The sequence below is a fragment of the Dama dama genome, chromosome 20 (genome assembly GCF_033118175.1).
Source record: "Dama dama isolate Ldn47 chromosome 20, ASM3311817v1, whole genome shotgun sequence".
Classification (NCBI taxonomy): Eukaryota; Metazoa; Chordata; class Mammalia; order Artiodactyla; family Cervidae; genus Dama; species Dama dama.
The window spans coordinates 40,079,389-40,096,332 of record NC_083700.1 but is presented as its reverse complement, the minus strand read 5'-3'; the positions used below and the strand labels follow the sequence as shown (position 1 = coordinate 40,096,332).

The window sequence follows — 16,944 nt, the reverse complement described above, 5'->3', positions numbered from 1 at the left end:
AATTTAACCTTCTACCCTAAGGAACTAGAAAAAGAATAAACAGAATGCAGAACAAGGAAATAATGAAAATAATTATACATCAGTGAACTTGTAGACAGAAAAGAGTTGAAACTATTGGAAACAGAGCTAGTTCCTGAGAAGATCAATTGAAACAGTTCTAACCTGACAGCAAAGGAAAACTGCTCTTCTCTCTCAGGTTGTAAGTAAATGATACTGGAGTATTTTTAGTAAATTTATTTCCATAAATACGGCAACTTTGATGAAATGAGCCAACTTCCTGAAAGTATTTAACTAAACTTATTTGAGAAGCAGGTAACCTACTTCTCAATTCTGAATAACTCCATATCTAATAAATTTACTTTGTAGTTAAAAGTCTCCCTGGAGGCCTGAAGAGCTTGACTTGTGAATTCTGCCAATCATTAAATGAAGAAACCAACAACACTGTACAACAAAACACTTCCAAATTCATGTTAAGAGGCCTGCAGTACCTTAAGTCATGAAAGAAGACTGTGTGTTTCTATTTCTTGTAAGTATAGATATAAAAATCTGCAACAAAATATTAGCAAGTTGAATCAAGCAATATGTAAAAAGGATTTAAATCATGACCAAGAGAACTTTATATTGGGAAAGGCAGTCTGTTGAACCTTTTGAAATCAATAAATGTTTATTCATCCTGTCAGCAGACTAAAGAAGAAAAAGCTTATGATTATCTTAATAAATGAAAGAAAAACATTTGACAAAGCTAAATATCCATTCTTAGTAAAAACTCGGTAAACTGGGAATGGAAAAGAGCTTCCTTAAGCTGAAAAGTGTCTGCAAAGTCTCCCAGTTGTCTTTCAAAGTGAAGTGAAGTCCCTCGGTCGTGTCTGATTCTTTGTGACCCCATGGACTCTAGTCTACCAGGCTCCTCCATCCACAGAATTTTCCAGGCAAGAGTACTGGAGTGGGTTGCCATTTCCTCCTCCAGAGGATCTTTCCGGCCCAGAGATCGAACCTGGGTCTCCCGCATTGTAGGCAAATGCTTTGCCGTCTGAACCACCAGGGAAGTCCTAAAGGCTAAATGTTTTTCCCCAACGGAAGGGGAGACAAGTCAAGGAAGACCACATTGAATACTATTCAACATCTCACTGACAGCCAGTGCATAAAATGAGAAAGAGAAGGGTATACAAATTGGAAATTAAGAAATAAAACTATTCTTATACAGAGATGATATGATTGTTTATGTAGAAAATTCCAAAGATTTAAAGGCTCCTACAATTGAGTTAAACAAGATTGTAAGATTAAAAGTAAATATGTAGGAGTCAGTAAATAAACTAGCAATGAACTGCTAGACCTTGAAATTTTTTTTTTTTTTACAATTAACATTGCAGTAGTACCAGAATTGAAATAATTAGGTATAAATCTACGAAAATGTGTACTAGGCCCTTATGCCAAAGGCCCTCCACCAAACTTTGAATTAATCAAAATTAAAGACTTAGGTAAACAGAGAACTATACTGTATACATGACTTGAAAGAGTCATGATTGTTGTGATGTCTCCTCAAATAGATTAATTTCAAATTGGATATTGTAGCAGGATAATTTGTTGATACTGCTAAACTGACTTTCAGAGCTCTTTGGAAAAACAGCAATCAGAATGTCCAGCACAATTTTTAAAAAGTCAACAATTATATGACTTAAGTTACATACTTCTAAGGTTTATTATACAGCTAGAATAACAGTGAAATATTTGGCAGAAGGATAGATGCATAGATCACTGAAATAGAAAACTCCACAAGTAGACCCACACATGTATGGCAGATTAATTTTTGACAAAAATAAGACAGTTCAGTGGAGAGAGGATTGCTATTTAAATGTAAGATGTTAGAATAACCAGACACCTGTATCCCCACCCCCCACCCCCAAAAAAGAAAAACCTCTAAAAACTTTCTTTCACACAAAATTGATTTGAAATACAGACCAAAAGTTACAGGAAAAAATATCTGTGTGACATTACTTACACAAGGAATTCCTGTATACAACACCAAAAGTTTTCTTCATTGAAGATAAATTAGATGTCATACAATAAAAATCTTATTTAGAAGACACTATGAAGAATGAAGAGGCACACACTGGGGAAAATCTTTGGGCAGCATATATTTGACAAAAGAATATCCAGGATATATATAAAGAACTGTAAAAATAAGAAAACAAAAATGAACAATAAATTTGTAAACACTTCACCAAAGATTAGCAGATGGCAGATAAGCACATGAAATGATGCTACACATCATCCGTTAAGTTCAGTTGTGTCCGACTCTTTGCGACCCAATGAACCACAGCACGCCAGGCCTCCCTGTTCATCACCAACTCCCGGAGTTTACCCAAACTCATGTCCATTGAGTTGGTGATGCCATCCAACCATCTCATCCTCCGTTGTCCCCTTCTCCTCCTGCGCTCAGTGTTTTCCAGGATCAGGATCTTCTCAAATGAGTCAGCTCTTCGCATCAGGTGGCCAAAGTATTGGAGTTTCAGCTTCAACATCAGTCCCTCCAATGAACACCCAGGACTGATCTCCTTTAGGATGGACTGGTGGGATCTCCTTGCAGTCCAGGGGACTCTCAAGAGTCTTCTCCAACACCACAGTTCAAAAGCATCAATTCTTTGGTGCTCAGTTTTCTTCACGGTCAAACTCTTACATCCACACATGACCACTGGAAAAACCATAGCTTTGACTAGACGGGCTCTTGTTGACAAAGTAATGTCTCTGCTTTTTAATATGCTGTCTAGGTTGGTCCTAACTTTATTTCCAAGGAGTAAGCGTCTTTTAATTTCATGGCTGCAGTCACCACCTGCAGTGATTTTGAAGCCCCAAAAAATAAAGTCAGCCACTGCTTCCCCGTCTATTTGCTGTGAAGTGATGGGACCAGATGCCGTGATCTTAGTTTCTGAATGTTGAGCTTTAAGCCAACTTTTTCACCCTCCTCTTTCACTTTCATCAAGAGGCTCTTTAGTTCTTCACTTTATGCCATAAGGGTGGTGTCATCTGCATATCTGAGGTTATTGATTTTTCTCCCAGCAAACTTGATTCCAGCTTGTGCTTCTTCCAGCCCAGCGTTTCTCATGATGTACTCTGTATATAAGTTAAATAAGCAGGGTGACAATATACAGCCATGGTGTAGTCCTTTTCCTACTTCGAACCAGTCTTGTTCCATGTTCAGTTCTAACTGTTGCTTCCTGACCTGCATACAGGTTTCTCAAGAAGCAGGTCAGGTGTTCTGGTATTCCTATCTCTCTCAGAATTTTCCACAGCTTATTGTGATCAACACAGTCAAAGGCTTTGGCATAGTCAATAAAGCAGAAGTAGATGTTTTTCTGGAACTCTTGCTTTTTCAATGATCCAGTGGATGTTGGCAATTTGATCTATTTAGAGAAATACAAAATACAACCACAATAAGATGGCACCACATACCTATTAGAATGGCTTAAAATACATGCTGATAGTACCAAGATTAGTCAAGAATGTGGAGCAACTACAGCTCTCATATATTGCTGGTGAAATTACAAAATGGTACAACCTGCTTTACAAAACAGTTTGAGGAAGTTTGTAGTAATGTTAACATGTGACTTCACCACCACACTTCTGAGTATTAATCTAAGAACAACAAAAACTGTGTTCACACAGAAATCTATACCTAAGAGGTTTCTGGGAAAATGATGGGGTAGGAAGTACCAGGAGTCCCAACTTAGCACCTATATAGTTGCACCAAAGAATCTGCTTGATGTCACTATTTTGGAACTCTGGAGTCTAGGGCTTGCAACTTCCAGACAAAGCCTTGGACAGTAAATTGTAGTTAATTTAGACCAGTTTCAGCTCTTAGCATGGTGATAGCAACCAGTCTCCCAACGCCAACCATGTGGGCAGGCAGTCATATATGTATCCTGGAACACCTTGCTAATAGGAGTCAGAGTGGGCAAAAAGAACCCTGAGCTCTTAAATATTGGGGTATCTATGCCATGATTGTTAATGCCACTTTTGATCACAGAGGTGCAGAGATTGGCAGCCATGGTTGTTACACCTCCCATGTTTGTAATCCCTCTCTCCTATCTCTACCACTCCCAGTGAAGTGACTTACAGGGGAATAATAAGCCAGGTCGCCCCTTTTGCCTTTCCTCTTTAGTTTTTCCCACTTGTGGGAGCCAGACATGCTTAAAGACTAGGACATTCCAAAAAACTGCACATATGGGGAAGATTAGAAATTGACCACTAATCCCAAGGAAAGGGTAAAAAATGTGGGAAGATCTTGGGTTTTACAATTCAGGTTGATCCTTGACACAGATACAGCATGCAGTAATTTAAAAACCAAAAACAATAACAAATGAGCAAACTGTAGAAGGGGCTGAATCTGAATTCCAGAGTTACCATAATGTAAAATCAAATGACTAGTTTTCAACAAAACGTACAAAGGAATAGGAAGATATGAGTGATTCAAAGAAAAATAATAATTGTATGGAAACTATCCCTGAATAAGATCTGATGGCAGATATGCTAAGCAAAGAGTAAAATAACTGTTCTAAAGATGTGGAAGGGACTAACAGCAGATGTGGAGGAAGTAAAAGCAAAACAATGTATGAGTAAAATGGCAATATCAATAGATAGAAAATGTTTCTGGAGCTGAAAAGTACAATAACTGAAACAATTCACAGAAATCACTCAGGGAGATTTGAGTATGCAGAAGAAAGAATCACTGAGCATAGGACAATGAAAATTATCAAATTTGAGGAACAAACCAAAGATTGAAGAAAAGTGAAAATAGGCTAATGTCCTGTGGAAAACTATTAAGCAGGCCAACAGGCACACTGAGTCCCAGGAGAGAGAGAAAGGAAGAGCCAGAATGATTGAGGAAGTAGTAGCTGAAAACAAATCTGATGATGAATATAAATATCCAAGAAGTCCAATGAATTCCAAGTAAAACTGACTCAAAAGTCCACATCAAGACATAGTAAAATTACATAAAGACAGAGAAGTGAATATCCACATAAAAGGGATTCTCGAAGATTATCAGAAGATTTTCCATCAGGACTTAGGAAGCCAAAAGGAGTGGACTGATACAAATTTAAAAATTCAACTAGGAATTCCCTATCTGGCAAGACCATTTTTTGTTGTTTGTTTCTTCAAAAGTGAAGGAGACATTGGCATTCCTAAATAAAGCTCAGAGAGTTAACCACTAGACCTTTCCTGCAAGAAATGCTCATGGAAATCTTACAAGGGTCAAATGAAAGGACACTAGGTCATAACTAAAAGCCATATGGAAAAATACAGATCATAATAAAGAGAAATACAGGAACAATTATAAAAACTAATATTATTGTAAAAGTGATCAGTTGCTAAATTTTTTATATACAGGATTTAATAGACTAATACATTGAATAGACAATGATTAGTCAATAAGCTTGTAATATTGTAATTGTGGTTTGCAAATCTACATGTTGTTTTCTATTTCATTAAGGGACTAATGTATTTAAAATACTTGCTTATGTTTAGGGGCACACAGTGTATAAAGATGTAATTCAGGGGACCTCAACAATTGAAAAGACTGGAAACAAGTGTAAAGACTTTTTTATATGTTATTGAAGTTAAGCTAGTATAAATTAAATTAGAATTTATAACTAGTATGTTAAGTGTAAACCCCATGATAACCACAAAGAAAAGAGCTATAAAATACACACACACACAAAATGAGAAAGTATTTAAACCTTTTACTACCAAAAAAATGTCAACATAAAAGATACTGTGTGGTGCTGGAGCTGTGGCTTTGTGGCACAGCAGCGACTTTGAGGAGATACCCCACATCCAGGGGCAAAGGAGAAGCCCCAGCAAGATGGTAGGAGGGGCGAAATCATAGTTTAGAATCTAACCCCATACCTGCCAAAGATGCTCAAGGGGCTCAAACATACTTTGTGTGCACCAGGACCCAGAGACCCCACAGAGACTGAGACAGAACTGTGTTTGAGTATCTCCTGAGGAGACAAGATTACAGAAAAATAACCAATCTGATCAATTGGACCACAGTCTTGTCTAACTCAGTGAAACTATGAGCCATGCATGTAGTAGGCCCACCCAAGATGGAGGGGTTATGGTGGAGAGTTCTGATAAAATGTGGTCCACTGGAGAAGGGAATGGCATACCACTTCAGGATTTTTGCCTTGAGAACCTCGTGAACAGTATGAAAAGGCAAAAAGATAGGACAGTGAAAGATGAACTCCCCAGGTCGGTAGGTGCCCAATATGCTACTGGAAATCAATGGCGATATAACTCCAGAAAGGATGAAGAGACAGAGCCAAAGCAAAAACAACACCCAGTTGTGGATGTGACTGGTGATGGAAGTAAAGTCTGATGCTGTAAAGAGCAATGTTGCATAGGAACCTGGAATGTTAGGTCCATGAATCAAGGCAAATTGGAAGTGATCAAACAGGAGATGGCAAGAGTGAACATTGACATTTTAGTAATCAGCGAACTAAAATGGACTGGAATGGGTGAATTTAACTCAAATGACCTTTATATATACTACTGTGGGCAAGAATCCCTTAGAAGAAATGGAGTAGCCATAGTCAACAAAATAGTCCAAAATGCAGTACTTGGATGCTGCCTCAAAAACTACAGAATAATTTCTGTTCATTTCCCAGGAAAACCATTCAATATCACAATAATCCAAGTCTATGCCCCAACGAATAATGCTGAAGAAGCTGAAGTTGAACAGTTCTATGAAGACCTACAAGACCTTTTAGAACTAACACCCAAAGAAGATGTCCTATTCATTATAGGGGAATGGGATACAAAAGTAGGAAGTCAAGAAATCCCTGGAGTAACAGGCAAATTTGGCCTTGGAGTACAGAATGAAGCAGGGCAAAGGCTAATAGAGTTTTGCCAAGAAAATGCACTGGTCATAGCAAACACCCTCTTCCAACAACACAAGAGAAGACTCTACACATGGACATCACCAAGTGGTCAATACCAAAATCAAATTGATTATATTCTTTGCAGCCAAAAGTGGAGAAGCTCTAAATAGTCAGCAAAAACAAGACTGGAGCTGACTGTGGCTCAGATCATGAGCTCCTTATTGCAAAATTCAGACTTAAATTGAAGACAGTAGGGAAAACCACTAGGCCATTCAAGTATGACCTAAATCAAATGCCTTACGATTATACAGTGGAAGTGACAAATAGATTCAAAGGATTAGATCTGATAGCCTGAAGAACTATGGATGGAGGTTTGTGACACTGTACAGGAGGCAGTGATCAAGACCATCCCCAAGAAAAAGAAATGGCAAAAGGGTTGCCTGAGGAAGTCTTACAAATAGCTATGAAAAGAAGAGAAGTGAAAAACAAAGGAGAAAAGGAAAGATACACCCATTTGAATGCAGAATTCCAAAGAATAGTAAGGAGAGAAAAGAAACCCTTCCTCAGTGATCAATGCAAAGAAATAGAGGAAAACAGTAGAATGGGAAAGTCTAGAGATCTCTTTAAGAAAATTAGAGATACCAAGGGAACTTGTCATGAAATTATGGGCACAATAAAGGACAGAAATGGTATGGACCTAACAGAAGCAGAAGATATTAAGAAAAGGTGACAGGAATACACAGAACTATACAAAAATATCTTCATGACCCAGGTAACCAAGATGATGTGATCACTCACCTAGAGCCAGACATCCTGGAATGTGAAGTCAAGTGGGCCTTAGGAAGCATCACTAGAAGCAAAGCTAGTGGAGGTAGTGGAATTCCAGTTGAACTTTCATATCCCAAAAGATGATACTGTGAAAGTGGTGCACTCAATATATCAGCAAATTTGGAAAACTCAGCAGTGGCCACAGCTGAAAAGGTCAGTTTTCATTCCAGTCCCAGAGAAGGGCAATGCTAAAGAATGCTCAAACTACTGCACAATTATGCTCATCTCACATGCTAGCAAAGTAATGCTCAAAATTCTCCAAGCCAGGCTTCAACAGTACATGAATGGTGAACTTCAAGATGTTCAAGCTGGATTTAGAAAAGGCAGAGGAACCTAGATCAAACTGACAACATCCTTTGGACCATTGAAAAAAACAATAGAGTTCTAGAAAAACATCTATTTCTGCTTTATTGACTATGCAAAAGCCTTTGAGTGTGTGAATCACAACAAACTGTATAAAGTTCTTCCAGAGATGGAAATACCAGACCACCTGACCTGCCTCCTGAGAAATCTGTATGCAGGTCAAGAAGCAATAGTTAGAACTGGACATGGAACAACAGACTGGTTCCAAATCGGGAAAGGAGTACATCAAGGCTGTATATTGTCACCCTGCTCATTTAACTTATATGCAGAGTACATCATGAGAAATACTGGACTGAATTTAGCACAAACTGGAGTCAAGATTGCCAGAAGAAATAGCAATAACCTCAGATATGCAGATGACCCCACCCTTATGCAAGAAAGTGAAGAACTAAAGAACCTCTTGATGAAAGTGAAATAGGAGAGTGAAAAGTTTGGCTTAAAACTCAACATTCAGAAAACTAAGATCGTTGTATCAGGTCCGATCACTTCATTGCATATAGAGTGGGCTCCAAAATCACTGCAGATGGTGAGTGCAGCCATGAAATTAAATGACGCTTACTCCTTGGAAAGAAAGTTATGATCAACCTAGACAGCATATTAAAAAGTAGAGGCATTAGTTTGCCAATGAACATCCATCTAGTCAAAAGCTATGGCATTTCCAGTAGTCATGTATGGATGTGAAAGTTGGACTATAAAGAAAGCTGAGTGCTGAAGCATTGATACTTTTGAACTGTGGTGTTGGAGAAGACTCTTGAGAGTCCCTTGGACAGTATGGTGATACAACCAGTCAATCCTAAAGGAAGTCAGTCCTGGGTGTTCATTGGAAGGACTGATGCTGAAGCTGAAACTCCAATTTTGGCCTCCTGATGCAAAGAACTGACTCATTGGAAAAGACCCTGATGCTGGAAAACATTGAAGGTGGGAGGAGAAAGGGGTGGCAAAGGATGAGATGGTTGGATGGCATCACCCACTCAATGGACATGAGTTTGAGCAAATTCCAGGAGTTGGGGATGGACAGGGAAGCCTGGTGTGCTGCAGTCCATGTGGTTACAAAGAGTTGGAAACGACTGAGCTACTGAACTGAACTGAGAAGACACTAAAGGAGGAAATGAGCCCCCCTCCCACCCCGCCCTGTAAAAAAGCAACAAGTATGAGGCATATAGTATACAAGCAAAATGATAATCTCTTTAAAATACAAATGAATTAAACTCTCCTGGGACAACACCAAGATTGAGAAAAGATACAAACACTGGATCCCACTGTATGCTGACTACCACAGTCACTTTAGATCCAAAGCCCAAATCGGTTGAAATTTTGAAAATGATACTCAATGCAAATAATAACCAAAAAAGAGCAGGAGTAGCTATAATTAAAATAGACTAATATACAAAATAGACTTAGTCTAAAACGTTAGAAGAGACAAAAACATTAATACAAATTTCAATAGAGAAAAATGATATACTAATAATTATAATCATTTACACACCTAATGACATTATCAAAATATATGAATCAAAAACTGACAGAGTTTGAAGGGAAAAATAGGTAATTCTACAATAACAGTTGGAAACTCTGGGCTCTGGTAATGATAATGTGTAGTTCAGTCAAGCAGAAGTAAGGAAATAAATGACTAAATAACTCCCTGCCTAATAGCCATATACAGAACACCATAGCGAACAATAGCATACATATTTATCTCAAGTGTCCATGGAACATTTTCCAGAATAGACCATATGTCAAGCCACAGATTAAGTTTCAATAGATTTGTAAAAAGATGTGCAAAGTATCTTTTCCAACCACAATGGGATATTGTTAGAAATAAATAAAAGAAGGAAAACTGGAAAATCCACACTGTTGTTGAAATTAAACAGTGTGCTGTTGAACAACTAATGGGTCAAAGAAGTTACATGGGAAATTGGGAAATACTTAAAAACAGAAACACAACATCCCAAAAACTATTGTTCAGTCACTAAGCTGTGTCCAAATCTTTGTGACCCCATGAAGTGCAGCACAACAGGCTTCACTGTTCTTTGTTATCTCCTGAAATTTGTGCAAACTCATGTCCATTGAGTCAGTGATGCCATCCAACTGTTTCATCCTCTGTCACCCCCTTCTCCTGTTGCCCTCAATCTTTCTCAGCATCAAAAATCTTTTCCAGTGAATCAGCTCTTCTCATGAGGGGGCCCAAGTACTGGAGCTTCAGCTTCAGCATCAGTCCTTCCAAATAATTTTCAAGGGTTGATTTCCTTTAATATTGACTGGTTGCAGTGACCAAAACCATGGGATGTATCAAAAGTAGTGCTTAGAGGAGAATTTATAGTTACAGTCACTAACATTAAAAAACAAAGATCTCAAATCAGTGAGTTAGCTTTATAACTTTAAAGGACTAGAAAAAGAAGAACAAACTAAACCCAACCTAGGAAGTGTAGAACATAATAAAGATTAGAGTGAAGATAAGTGAAATAGGGAATTTAAAAAATAGAGAAAATCAATAAAACCAAAAGTTGATTGCTCAAAAAGACCAACAAAATTGACAAACCTATAGCTACAGACACAAAGGAAAAAAAAAAAAAAAAAAATCACTGAAATCTGAAATGAAATTGGAGACATACTACATTACAGATACTATAGAAATAAAAAAAGATTATAAAAGTAATATAACAATTCTCCACTAATGAAATACATAACTAGATAAAATGGACAAATTCCTAGAAACACAAACTTACTAAAGAGTAAATTGCAAAGAAATAGAAATTCTGAATAAACCTATAATTAGGACAGAGATTGAATCAATGATCACAAATCTCCCAACAAAGATAAGCCCTGAAACCTATGCCTTCACTATTGATTTCTGGCAAGCATTTAAGGAATAATTCAAACTAATTTTTCTTAAGCTTTTCACAGAAATTGAAGAGGAGGGAAAGTTTCCTGATTCCATGAGACCGATATTACCCTAATATCAAATAAAGAGAAAAACACTGCAAGTAAAGAAGACAGCAGGCCAATATCCCTTTGGTTCAACACTGATGCAAAAGTCCTTAAAAGGAACATATTAAAAGGATTTTGCATCATGATCATAAGGGATCTACACTGTAATACAAGGATGGTTCAGCATTGAAGATCTATCAAACCTAACAGAATGAAGGTAAAAACTACACCATCAACTTAATTGACAGAAAATCATTTGACATAACTCAATATACTTTCATGATAAAAACACTCAATGAACTGGGAACAGAGGAAACTACCTCAGTATAATAATATTCTTAAATGAAAAAACTCATAGCATCATGCTGCTGCTGCTAAGTCACTTCAGTCATGTCCGACTCAGTGCGACCCCATAGACGGCAGCCCACCAGGCTTCCCGGTCCCTGGGATTCTCCAGGCAAGAACACTGGAGTGGGTTGCCATTTCCTTCTCCAATGCATGAAAGTGAAAAGTGAAAGTGAAGTTGCTCAGTTGTTCCTGACTCTTAGCGACCCCATGGACTGCAGCCTACCAGGCTCCTCCATCCATAGGATTTTCCAGGTAAGAGTACTGGAGTGGGGTGCCATTGCCTTCTCTGTCATAGCATCATACTCCATAGCAAAAGACTGAACGCATTTCCACTAAGAACCAAAACAAGTCAAGGAAGCCCACTATTGCCACTTCTCTTCAAGGTAGTGCTGAAAATTGTACCCAGAGCAATCAGGCAAGAAAAGAATAAAAAGAATTCAAATTAAAAAGGAAGAAGTAAGATTATCTCTCTTCACAGATTTTTTTTTTTCTCCTGCTTTATGGAGACATAATTGATATATAAAATTCTCAAAGTATACAACACAGTGATTTAACATATATGTACACTGGAAAAATATCCACATTGATTTATTTCACACACTCATCATACCATATGTTTTTGCTTCTTTTTTTGTTTTAACGAGAACATTTTAAGTATTACTCTCTTAGCAAGGAAGGAAATGGTGACCCACTCCAATATTCTTGCCTAGAGAATCCCGTGGACAGGGGAGCCTGGTGGGCAGCTGTCCATGGGGTCGCACAGAGTCGGACACGACTGAACGACTTGGCATGCATGGCATGCTCTTAGCAAATTTCAATTATAGATTACATTGTTACCAACTATAGTCATTATACATCATGTCCTTAGTCCTTATTCATTTTATAACTGAAAGTCTGTAACTTTTACCAAGCTTTCTGTATTTCCCCCACCACCCAGCCCCTGGCAACCACTTTCCTACTCCCTGGATATGAGCTCAGCTTTTTTTTTTTTTTTAATAGAAATGATACCATGCAGTATTCGGTCATCTTCTCTCTCGTTTCTTTAATGCCTCCAAGCTCATTCACACACAGTGGAATATTATGCATAAGTATATGTATTTATGTGTGTGTGTGCATACGTATATACTTATATCATGTTTTCATGATCCATTGATTTGTTGTTGGCCCTGTAGGTTCTATTGCAATGAACATAGGAGTACAGATGCCTCTTCTAAACAATGTTTTGTTTGAATATATACCCAAAAGTAGAATTAGTGGATCATATAGTAGATAGATTTTAATTTTTGAGGAATTCCCATGCTGTTCTTCATAGTGACTACCAGTTTGCATTTCCACCTGCAGAGTATAAGCCTTCTCTTTTGTTCACATTCTTGCTAGCATTTCTTATCACTTACCTTTTTGATGATAGTCATACAAACAGGTGTGAGGAGGGTGATCTCATTGTGGTTTTAGTTTGCATTTTTCTGCTGATTGGTTATGTTGAACATCTTTTCATGTACCTGTTGCACGTTGTATGTCTTATTTGGAAAAAAAAAAAAAAATCTGTTCCGGTCCTTTGCCTATTTTGAAATTGGCTTATTTGGATTTTTTTTTTTTTTTTCTATTGAAATGTAGATACGATCTTATTTAGAAAATCCTGAAGATTTCACACACGCACACACAAAATCAACATACAAAAATCAGTTGCATTTCTATACACAAATAATGAACAATCTGAAAAGGACTGATCAGTCTGTACATGGAAACAATTCAGTTTACAATAGCCTGAAAATGAATAAAATGCTTAGGAATTAATAAAGGAGATGAAAGACTTGTACAGTAATAACTGCAAAACATTGCTGAAATTAAAGAAGACATAAATGGAAACACATCCCCACATTTATGGATTGGAAGATCTAATGGTGTTGAAATATAAATTCTATGAAAAGAGATCTGCAGAGTCAATGCAATTCCTATCAAAAATCCCAACTTTTTTTTTTTTTTTGAGCAATAGGAAAACCCATTCTAAAATCTATATGGAATTTTAAAGAACCCCAAATGGCCAAAACGATCTTTTGAAAGAAGAACAAAGCTGGAATACTCATACTTCCTGATTTTAAAACCTACTACAAACCTACAATGTGATAATGTCATAAAAAGAAACATATAAACCAATGAAATAAAATAGCCCAGAAATGAATGAATGTGTTACATGTATGGTGAAATGGTTTTTGACTAGGTTTCCAAGACCATTCAATGAGGAAAGATTCTTTTTAACAAATGGTACTGGAAAAACTGGATAGTCACGTGTAAAAGAATGAACTTGGTGACTTACTTAACACTATATACAAAAATTATCTCAAAATGAAAAAAAAAAAATTATCTCAAAATGGATCAAAAATATAAATTTAAAAGCAAAAACAATGAAACCTTAGAGAAGAAAATATAGGATAAAGACTTCACAATGTTTTATTTGGCAATATGCTACCAACAACACAAGTAACAAAAACCAGTCAAAATGGATTTCATGATAATATTTAAAACATGAACGCCAAAAGACACTATCAATAGATAAAATCCACCCACAGAATGGGAGAAAATATTTGCTAGTCCTGTATCTAATAATGGATTAATATCCAAAGAATAGTTAGACAGGTTCTGGGCCTCACCTGGCTTCCCTGAAGTTGCTTCTCCATCTTGGGGTTGTCAGTGAGATGGAGTTATGTTTCCACATTCACAGCAGGAAGCTTGCTGGGTATTTGTTGAAGTGCTGTCATCTTTATATATCTTAGTAGGGGCCAAAATTCCATCCTCTTCAGTGCTGAAATGCATTAACAACAGAGGATAAAGAAGGCAAGGTTCCTAGCCCAGAGGAAACACAGAGGTGAAAGCCTCAATGACAATTTAATGAAAGCATATACATTTGGAGTCAGGAACTGCTGTGAAAGACCTGTGACATTTAGAGAGACTTTATGGAGAGGCTTATTGGAGAGGAGAAGCTGCTATTCAACAGCGACAAATGTAGGATAGATTTGGAAGAGATGAAATAATCATCTCTCTTTAAACCCCAGAAAAGGAGGTGACTACTAGACAATTCGTGGATTACAGCCTTGTTGTGGTGAAGGGGCTTGTTTAATTCACTGAAGCTCTGAGCTATGCCATGCAGGGCCACCCAAGATGGACAGGTCATAGTGAAGAGTTCTGACAAAATGTGGTTCTCTGGAGGAGGAAATGACAAACCACTCTGGTATTCTTGCCTGGAGAACCCCATGGACAGTATGAAAGGGCAGAAAAATATAATGCCAGAAGATGAGCCTCCCAGATTGGAAGGTGTCCATTATGCTACTGGGGAAGAACAAAGGCCAATTACCAAAAGTTCCAGCAGGAATTAAACAACTGGGACAAAGCAGAAATGACATTTAGTCGTGAATGTGCCTGTCAGTGAAAGTAAACTCCAGTGCTATAAAGAACAATATTGCATAGAAATCTGAAGTATTAGATCTATGAATCAAGGTAAATTGGGACGAGGTCAAGCAGGAGATTGGGTTTCCCAGATGGTTCAGTGGTAAAGAACCTGCCTGCCAACCAGGAGATACAGGTTCAAGCCCTGAGTCAGTGTTGGTCTTTTAATGGACCTGAACCTGGTGGGCCGGAGTTGATGATAAGAGAGTGAAAGAAGGAAAGAGGCTAATATTCCCTGGGTTATGCAGCCGGCTTTCATGCTCCAGGGAATCAGCCAGAAATAGAGAGATAAAGAGAAAGTGAGGAAGAGAAAGAAAGAAATACACTGGAACCAAAGCTCTGATGGAGCAAAGGTGTTTTAATTCTCAGGGCGTGGGCATATATACTGTCATACAAGGTAGTTATCCTCAGCAAAGATAAAGATTAAAATTCCAGACTTACAAAACACAAGGCTATCCCTATTAAAGAGAGAAACTAACAAAGGAGATGCCTGGATTCCTCAGCCCCGGGAAAGGCGTGCCTCTCCTCTTCATTCCTGAATATTCAGGAATTAATAAGGGCCAAAGGTTTCCTGACAGATCCAAAACAGCACACAGGAACCCTCCTGTTAAATGCATCCTGACAAGTCAGGAAGATTCCCCCGGCAAAGGGAATGGCAACCCACCCCAGTATTCTGGGCTTCCTTGATGGCACAGTGGTAAAGAATCTGCTTGCCAATGCAGGAGATGTAGGAGACCCAGGTTCAATCCCTGGGTTGGGAAGATACCCTGGAGCAGGAAATGGAAACCCACTCCAGCATCCTTGCCTGGAAAATTCCATGGACAGAGGAGCCTGGTGGGCTACAGTCCATGGGGTAGCAAAGACTTGGACATGGCTGAGTGATAGAGCACATAAGCAGGAGATGGCAAAATTGAACATTGACATCTTAAGAATCAGTGAAATAAAATGGATGGGAATGGGCGAATTTAATTCAGATGACCATTGTATCTACTACTGTGGGCAAGAATCCCTTAAAAGAAATGGAGTAGCCCTCATAGTCAACAAAAGAGTTCAGAATGCAGTACTTGGGTGTGATCTCAAAAATGGCAGAATGATCTCAGTTTGGTTTCAAGAAACACCATTCAATATCACAGTAATCCAAGTCTGTGCCCAACCACTGATACTGAAGAAGCTGAAGTTAACTAATTCTGTGAAGACTTACAACACGTTCTAGAACTAACACTAAAAAAGATTTCCTTTTTATCATAGGGGACTGGAATACAAAAGTAGGTAGTCAAAAGATACCTGGAGTAATAAGCAAGTTTGGCCTAGGAGTACAAAATGAAGTAGGGCAAAGGCTAACAGAGTTTGTCAAGAGAACACACTGGTCATAGCAGGCACCCTCTCCCAACAACACAAGAGACAACTCTACAAATGGACATCATCAGAAGGTCAATACTGTAATCAGATTGATCATATTCTTTGCAGCCAAAGATGGAGAAGCTCTATAGAGTCAACAAAAACGAGACATCTGTGGCTCAGATCAAGAACTCTTTCTTGTAAAATTCAGACTTAAATTGAAGAAAATAGGGAAAACCACTAGGCCATTCAGGAATGACCTGACTCACACCCTTTATGATAATAAAGTGGAGGTGATAAATAGATTCAAGGAATTAGATCTTGTAGACAGTGTCTGATGAGTTAAGGTCAGAAGTTTGTGACATTGTGTAGGAGGCAGTGACAAGAACTGTCTTAAAGAAAAACAAATTCAAGAAGGTAAATTGGTTGTCTGAGCAGACTTTACAAATAGCTGAGGAAAGAAGAGAAATGAAATGGAAGGGAGAAAGGGAAAGCTGTAGTCAAGTGAATGCAAAGTTCTACAGAATAGCAAAGAGAGATAAGAAGTCCTTCTTAAATGAAAAATACAAAGAAATAGAGGAAAACAATAGAATAGGAAATACTAGAGATTTCTTTAAGAAAATTGGAGATATCAAGGGAACATTTCATACAAGGATGGGCATGATAAAGGACTTAATTGAAGCAGAAGTGATTAACAAGAGATCGCAAAAATACACAGAAGAACTATACCAAAAAAGGTCTTAATGATCTGGAAAACAACGATGGTGTGATCACTCACCTAGACATCCTGGAATGTGAAGTCAAGTGGACCTTAAGAATC

At 37.9% G+C, this 16,944-nt stretch overlaps 1 protein-coding gene across 2 annotated transcripts in view; it reads left to right on the top strand.

Annotated features, from left to right (window-relative positions):
* Positions 1-389: 389 nt before the first annotated feature.
* The window catches only part of LOC133040976 (alpha-amylase 2B-like), a 56,452-nt gene continuing 39,897 nt past the window's right edge, over positions 390-16,944 (top strand). Inside the window, exon 1 of one of the 2 annotated variants that reach the window (XM_061121272.1) lies at positions 390-526. The gene's annotated coding sequence lies outside the window, so the exon portion shown is untranslated. Of the gene's footprint in view, positions 527-11,156; positions 11,215-16,944 lie in introns of those variants that run through there. The other variant, XM_061121273.1, reaches the window with a different exon arrangement.